The sequence below is a fragment of the Nanorana parkeri genome, unplaced genomic scaffold (assembly GCF_000935625.1).
Source record: "Nanorana parkeri isolate BGI_ZX_2015 unplaced genomic scaffold, ASM93562v1 scaffold1363, whole genome shotgun sequence".
Taxonomy (NCBI): Eukaryota; Metazoa; Chordata; class Amphibia; order Anura; family Dicroglossidae; genus Nanorana; species Nanorana parkeri.
Genome location: NW_017307631.1, coordinates 168,602 through 177,628, shown reverse-complemented (window position 1 = coordinate 177,628; position 9,027 = coordinate 168,602).

Below are 9,027 nucleotides of genomic sequence, written 5' to 3'. Positions count from 1 at the left end.
CCTCTTAAATTGCATTACATTGTTTTTTGGCTTTAAGAACAGAAACGTTTTATTGGATGTTTGTGGAATCGCAGAACGTCCAAGATTAGATAGATTGTTTTCAATGGATTTAATCACCTGGATGTGGGACATTGATTTATTGTATGTGTTATAACTGCGGACTATACACTTATATTGGTTGTAATCACCTGGATGTAGACACTGTTCTACAATGTTAACAAGTTTCTTGGGATGGTGTATGTATTTTATTTTAGTTTTTTTAAATGAATACGGGTATACGTGTTATTGAAGAGCAGTGCATCTTTATGAATACAACAATGACAATTTGGCAAAATGTCTAACCCTTCCTGACTCTGTAAGGTTTTGCCTTTACATACTTTGTTCCAGCTCAACTGTGAATCCCATTATTGGCTCTGTGTCAGTACAGAACCGTATTGTGATATGTCACTTGCACTCTTTACAGCGATTGGACCTCGATTAATGGTCATGGTGCTCACAGTGATTGCACAGAAGGCGCCATGTTTTCTAAAATTGTAGCAACGGAGATCACCAGCACTCAGTCAAAAGCATTCGATTATTTTGCTTATTTATTGAAGAAACGTGTCACAAGCGTAATTTAGCCAATGTTTTGGGGCCATGCAGGGTCCCTTCTTCAGGGCAACATAGGGACCATCATTTCTATGTCATAGTAGACTTTTCTACTATGCTTTTTGGCGTGCTACAACATACTTGTGTTGGCACGCGAGCTTGAGGTGCCATTAAAAATAAATGTCACCACAGTGCATCTGCAAAAAATACTATTCAATTATTATTAGATCCAGTACAAGATCACCAGGGACCGCACACTCTGCAGCAGCTGTCCAACTACCAGCTTGGAGAAGAGAGGAAGGAAGAGAGTTGCTTATTTTGCATGCTGTGGCCATGTGTTTGTGGAGACACAGACAGCTTACTAGCACACACAACGGTGGCTCTATAGAAGCCTGCAATGGAAAGGAACCACCCTAACACAGGATATCAGGGCCAGCGCTCTGGGGACCAGCTGATTCAGCGGGAAGCTTAACATTTTAAATATCAAGGAGCAGCATCCATTGTAAGTGATTTAATCAGCATTTGAAATAGCATAAAAAAACTTTTGACTTTAAAGGAGATGGACTAATGTCTTTATTCAACCTCAAATACTATGTAACCATGTAACTATGTAACTATGAGGTGAGTGAAAATCACTCATCCTCATAGTTCGAGCCGACCTGTGACAAGGAAACTGTCACACGGCGGCTCAATAGATTGGGAAGTGAGTGAACACATACCGTCGCTCACTCACTTGTCGATCCTGTGCCTGCAGAGAGCCGTGACTGTCACTCACGGCTCCCTGCAGGGATTCCCCCCCTCCCCGCTCCGATCCTCCAGCGCTCACTGGCGGAACGGACGGGGGATGGGACGTGTACAGCTGGCTCTGCCTCTAGATAGGCAGAGCCAGCTGTCACTCACGCAGCTGGGTGGGTCCAGACAGTATTGTCGTGATCCGTCCCGGCTGCGGCATCTCAGTATACCGCGAGCTGTAGCTCGCGGTATACTGAGCTTTGGGTGATGGGAGGACACTAGTTTGTGTCCTCCCGTTACCCTTAGGAGAACTATGGGGAAAAGCTCTGACCCCATAATTCTCCTTTAATATCACTTTAAGGTTTAATTCCCACATGCACACACCAGCTAAGTCTCATGAGATTTAAAAATTACAGTCACTTGTCCAAAATTAAGATTTCTGTCCTCATGGTAAAACTTTTTGAAATGAGAAATGTGACTGAAAGTCTTGCTCAGAAGAAGCACTCAGAAGCGCTCTCATACATGAAGCAGTGAATACGTTCTTTTTCATAGACCGTACTGAGGACTATAAAGTATAATCAACATGATCTGAGCTGGTGATTTTTAAAATAGCATAAATAAAATATAAATGATATTTCATGTTTTACCAGCGAATAAAAACAATCTACTTTCTTTGTGAGAGTTGGTTTATGTTTAGTTAATGACAAAGATTGGGGAACTGCATTGATGTTGCGTTGATGTTGTTGGTGACTTTATGTTTTTATATGTAAATTATATTTATATTATGTGAAGTTTATCTCATATTCACATTTGACTGTTATGTTTATCTGAGTAAAAGCTTCTAGAGAAGCTGATTTCTAAAACATAGAATTTTGTTAAGTGATAAATTGTAACACTGCTCCATCTACAGGACATCACAGGAAATACACCGGCTCTCAATTGGAACTATTTGTTTTTTTTTTCTTATTTGCACAATATTTATACAATATGCAAAAACCATCAGCAGAACAAGTTAGTAGGTAAAGATTTGACTTCTTGCTATTTAAAGTAGAAATGAACTCAAAAAGTAAAGATTCATTATTTTATAGGGAACATCTAGAAATTGTAATTGTGCCTTAGCAGTACCCTGAAAAATCTTCATTTTGAAAGGTAGGTGTGCGCTTTTGTTTAGAGGTCAATTAACCTAAAAGTAGATTTTTAGATTGCTGGAAGCAACCCACCAAAACACAGGGGACACACAAGCTGAATGTAGATAGTGTATGCCTAGTACCCTATTACTGCGGGGTGAGGATTCCTACCAGCCACAACTGCTTTAAGTGACACTAAACTCAGGAGTTAAATCTTAAAAATGCATTGAAGTTCCTTAACTATTAACAAAATTGTATCTTATTTGTGTATCACTCGGCTGTAGATCCTCAAATTATCTCTGAATTGGTGCTGACACTGTCCTTCCTTCTGGAGGGGGGGGACTACTTTTGTTCCCCATGGTCCCTGTGTGTGTTATAAAGTAGTCACCGCTCCAAGCTCACTCCCGGGATGGACTACAATCTCAATACAAACTAAACATGAGATTTAATTCCTGAGTTTAGTGTCACTTTAAAGTGTAGTTCCACTTTTGCTGTCATATTTGAGAGAACGCCTCTATATGTTCGTTATATGTTCCTATTCACACAGCTTACTGAAAAATAACTTTAAAAAAAAATCTTACCTTTTAGATGGTCCCTGTGTGTGTTGTATCTCAGATCTGGTCTACCTTAAGCATCAGCTTTGTTTTTTAATCAAAATCCTAATAAATGCTGGGCATACCCATGCTATGGACCCTCATAGACATTCAGTGAGGAAAATAATGATTTGATCCCCTGCAGATTTGGTAAGTTTGCCCACTTACAGAGAAATGAAAGGTCTATAATTTTTATCATGGGTGTATTTTAAATGATAGAGACAGAATATCAACCAAAAATCCAGAAAAAACATGACACAAATGTTATAGTAATTCAGTTTTAACTTATAACATGTATGTTAGTCATATTAATACTGCACGAAAACATCAGGCATCCACGAGGTATAAAATGGTCAAGATAGTATAAGAAGTATTGCAATAGGGCATTTACACTTAGTCTGGGACGACTTAGCACTTTAACATCAATAATCGTTCTGGTTCGTAATGTTAAAGAATTTTAAAGGATATTGATTTTAAATGGATAAAGTAATTTAGTCTGTTAGTAATTTACTAATTTACAATATATTTGTTAGGTATATTAATATTGTACGAAAAATATCAGGCATCCATGTGGTACAAAATGGTCAAGAGTAGACAGTATAAGGCTGAGTAATAGGATTATGATATTTATACTTAGTCCAGAACGACTCAGTACTTTAACATCAACATTCGTTCTGGATCGTACATTTAAAGATCTTAAAGACGTGCCACCAGTTTTTAACTCATTTTAGTTTATATTTTGTACATAGATAAAAAATAAAAAATCAATTTATGATTTATGCCTTTATAGAAAGTTTCATCAGGTTTAGGGGGACATCTAGTGGCGTCTCATAGATCATGCACTAATTGGTCTCACTATAAAGGAGAGGAGTTGGTATGACAGGATAGACCTGCACAACCCCCTGAGGACGTTGTAACGACGAAACGCGTAGGGGCGGGCCTAATTCACGTCATACCAAACACAAGAGTTTGTTGTTTTACTATTTACCGGCCGGCAAATACTTTGTTATGCTTTTTTTTTTTACTGTATTTAAAATAAAGCCCTCTTGAAAATTACTACACAATGATGAGCCTTTTCTTTGTATGATTCTGGAGACACGCCGCTCGCTGGACACTGATTGGAAAAAGACACAGTGAGGACGTTGCGGCTCCGTGAGTTACCACACAAGCGCTTTTGGCTGCTTACTACAGCCATCAGATCACGGTGAGTACACACTTTGAGGGGAGACGTACGGGACTCGCCTAAATCCCCAGCAAGTTTCACAGGACTGCCCACATCAACGCACAGATTGCGTTAAATTTTGGTGCACCAGGAATGCTATAGGACTATATGGACTATTCACGATGTTTTAACACTAATATTAGTATTTGAAAGGCATATTGAAGGGTACACTGCCCAGGATTATTGAATTACCGCACCACAGATACACAGGTGTATATACGAGTACGCAACTCAGTCACTTATTTTTGCACTGCCTCACTTATATATAGAGTTATACACTGTTTTTTTTTATATGTTTGGCGGATATATTTTGGACACTAGATAATTTTGAAAGTGTATAGTGACCTATACATACTGATCGTTCATTTATTCATTCATCACTTATCACGTATGTAATATAGGTAGATGGACCAATAGTGGTACACATGTCATTTAGTCATCACTTAGTTAGACACATTCACAAGATTGGCACTGCATATTTGTAAATACAAATGTTATAAATTGAGTTGCAGTTCAGTGAGTAAAATAAGTATTTGATCCCCTGCCAACCAACAATAATTCTGGCTCCAACAGACTGGCTATGTGGTACACAGATGAGTCCTGTCACTTTAAGAAGGTGCTCCTAACGACAACTTGTTATGTATATAAGACACCTGTCCACATAATCTCTTTCTTCCATTCAAACCTCACCACCATGGGCAAGACCAAAGAGCTGTCAAAGGACGTTGTGGACACGATTGTAGACCAGCACAAGGCTGGAATGGGCTACAAGACTATCAGCAAGTAGCTTGGTGAGAAGGAAACAACTGTTGAAGCGATTATTTGCAAATGGAAGGACTACAAAATAACCATCAATCGACCCTCAATCTGGAGCTCCATGCAAGATTTCGCCTCATGGGGTAAGGATGATCATGAGAAAAGTGAAGGATCAGCCCATAACTACATGGGAGGAACTTGTGAATTTTTAGTATAGAATAGGTCAGGAGGGGTATGGAAAGTGGATTAGTGAACTTATATGAAGAATTCACTTACCCTTAATTTTGATTTCAGCCCAGGTCTTTCAAATTACTTTCTAAATTATGGCACGGCCTGTGTTTCAAGGATTTAAACAGCCAGAGAAGCCTATTAGTTACAAATAGCAGGAAAAAAGAAGAACATAAAGAACAAAATAAAATAAACATTTGACAATGTTACCAGGAGAAGATCTTTGGGTGCCCATAAAGACATAACTTAAAAACTAGAACTGTCCTTTTCCTCAGCACGTACTACCAGCTTGAAGACGTTACCAAACCTACATGTTCTTACTTTCTCCCAGGGGTGCCTAGAATTTTGGAAAACCACCAATAACCAAGCAAATGGAAACACAATTCCACCAGATGGGCCCCTAATTTTGTAACAATTCAACTATTCCCTCACCCCTTCTCACCCATAGACTCTTGACTCACCTAGCTGCTTTGGCAATCCTTGCTTATTAATATACTTGTCTTCTTACCAACTTAAATGTAGGGCAGGTGAGTGGGGAAGAAATTCCCTATTAGCTTATACTTTCTGAATTGAATATCCATCAACATTCGAAGGAACAACCCATGTGTCTTCTCCCTGCCCACCACTGTCTGTGTTGCTGTTTGAGGTTTTCTCTCACTTCCTGTTTGGTTAAACCATTGTCAGCAGGACAGTAAGTGAGTGGAAATCTCTCTAATGGAGCCCCGAATACCAGTTAAAAAAATAAAAGGGGTTATAACCATTCCCAACTTTATCTAAACTATAAAAGAAACCAATGTACTATCTCTTTAAGATACTACACACTGAAGAAGTAAGAGATGTGTGGTCCCTTTAAGATGATTTGCCTTAATGAAAGCCTCTTCCCAGACAATTGACTTCGTCCAGCAGACACTACTATACAGCAATTTTCTGTATTTATCCTCTGTATTTAGCTGACAGTCTGTCTTTAAATATGCAATACTGTACAGTCTATCAAACTAGCTCCTGATAACATAAACATGCAATTATAGAAATCTGAGAGGCATGTCACTGTAGCACAAGGAAGACCATGTGGCACGTACAATGCACTTATAATGCACCAGTCAGCTCTCCTCAGTCATTCAAGGCAGACAGAAAAACAGGTGGAATTGACTCCAGCTTGTCTGCGATGTCCTCTAGGCACTGAATGATTAGAAATCTGACTAGAAGACAAGGGATTCAGCTAGATGTTCCTCTCAAGTCCTTCTTAGCTGCACTTTTTTCAGAAAGATCCATCACCGATCTCCTTCCTCCCAGACTGTGCTGCAGACCATTCCTCTCTCTGATGTCACACGTAGTTATCCTACAGAGGTAAATTGTGGGGCCATTTTAAGTGACACTAAATGTAGGAGTTAAATCTTAAAAATACATTCAACTACATTAATTATTAACAAAAATGTATATTCTTTGTGTATCACTCGGCTGTAGATCCTCAAATCATCTCTGAATTAGTGCTGACACTGTCCTTCCTTCTGGAGGGGGGCTACTTTTGTTTCCCATGGTCCCTGTGTGTGTTGTAAAGTAGTCACTGCTCTAAGCTCACTCCTGCGATGGACTACAATCTCATATTTAATTAGCTAATTTGTATTAAGATTGTAGTCCATCACGGGAGCGAGCTTGGAGCGGTGGATACTTTACAACACACACAGGGACCATGGGGAACAGAAGTAGCCCCCCTCCAGAAGGAAGGACAGTGTCAGCACCAATTCAGAGATGATTTGAGGAGCTACAGCCGAGTGATACACAAATAAGATGCATTTTTGTTAATAGTTAATGTACCTGAATGTATTTTTAAGATTTAATTCCTGCGTTTAGTGTCACTTTAAAGTGTATTTTCATGTTTGCAGTCAAATTTGAGAGAACGCCTCTATATGTTCATTATGTGTTCCTATTCGCACAGCTTACTGAAAAAAACTTAAAATAAACAATTCTTACCTTTTAGATGTTCTGTTAAATCAGGCAAGATGTCTGATTCCAGGTTTTTCTTTGCCCTTTCACAGTGCTTTGTCCTTATAGAAAGACTTGGGACTGAAATATGAGGATTGCGTTTATCTGATTAGCTTCATTAACATACAATGGGCAAGCACCTTACACCCCTCACAACCCCTCCTACATTTCAAAGAAATAGAAGCTAGAAGATATTTTAACCCTTAAAACCCTAACCCAGGTAAAAACAATTAAAGTGCAAGAAGTATTTTAGTAAAACATTTTTAGCTTATGCTATGTGAAGGGGAACATGTAATAAATATAAAATAGGTGTTATCCCATTTTGCCGCGAAAGTGGAAATACATTTTAAGGACAGTGTGAAATTGATTGCTGGCAAGCTGTTAGGAACAGAGTGGCCTCTAGTGGAAGAAAAAAGTCTGTGTGGAATGATAAAAAATCTGCCACATAACCGGTGAACGTTAGTTTGGCAAAATAGTACATGTACACAACAGGTAGTATAACAAATACCTCTGAAGTGGCTACACTGGTATCAACTTGTAAAAGGGCAACGCACTGGCCAGTCTCCTTTCTATCAGTTCTGAGAGCTTAAATATCTTTCTTTAAAACACTAAACTCTGGTTTGTGCATTGACACAGGGACCTCAGATCCACCCAAGGTTGAGCAGTTCAGACAGAGGCTTCTTTTCCTTGCTGCTGTGTCCCAAGTGTCCCAAGTCTTTCAGCAGCATCACAGAGTGTGTGAAATCCATCAAGACAGCTTCTGGGGCACTGTGACAAAGCACAATAAGTTAGGAACTAGTCTCCCCACACACAGAGTCCACCAGCAAAATCATTCTTGTCTCTTCAGGCCCGTCTCTCAACAGACATACATAACGCAGGAAGGAATGTCCACACAGGATTGATACAATAATAAACTCTTTGCTAAAATAAAATTAAAAAGACAAAGCAATGAACAAGCAATGAACTATACTTTTCTTGACTCCAATTTGCCCCATTGCTCCCATTTCTACATTGGAAGCATAAACTGGTCCTTGGAGGACAAGGCAACCAGCCACCTCCCCCCTACTCCCAGCACCCCCATTGTGTGGCAATGTATCTCCTTCCCAAAATAAGATGACAAATGGTCTCTTCACTGGTCTCCATGTCTGCCTGCAGGAGAGCACATTCACCCTTTTCTAATTGGGGTGAATGTTACATTAAGCACCATTTTCAATGCAAGGGCAAATGTTGCCTTGACTCCAATTTGCCCCATTGCTCCCATTTCTCCATTGGAAACATAAACTGGTCCTGGGAGGACATGGCAACCAGCCACCCCCCGACCCTAAGGGAATCCCCAACACCCCCATTGTGTGGTAATTTCTCTCCTTCCGAAAATAAGATGACAAATCTTCACAAATCTTCTGACGTCTCTTCACCAGTCTCCATGCATGCCTGCAGGAGAGCACATTCACCTTTTTCTGATTGGGATGAATGTTACATTAAGCCCCATTTCCAATGCAAGGGCAAATTTTTCTAATTGGGATGAATGTTACATTAAGCCCCATTTTCTAATGTATGTGAATGTATTCTCACCAGGTAATGGTGGGTGAATATACAGTGCATGGACTCATGCTTTATGAATTAGGTGAATGTTGTCCAGTGCATTTGGGGTGATTTTAGGGTAAGCATACAACAAATATCACATCAATCTTTTATAGGTATGTAGTAGAAACTTCTTAGAATACTGATCGTAGCCTTGGAGAAAGCAATTGTATTGCATTGGGGGTGGGGGGGGGGGGGGGGGAGAGAAGAAAAAGGG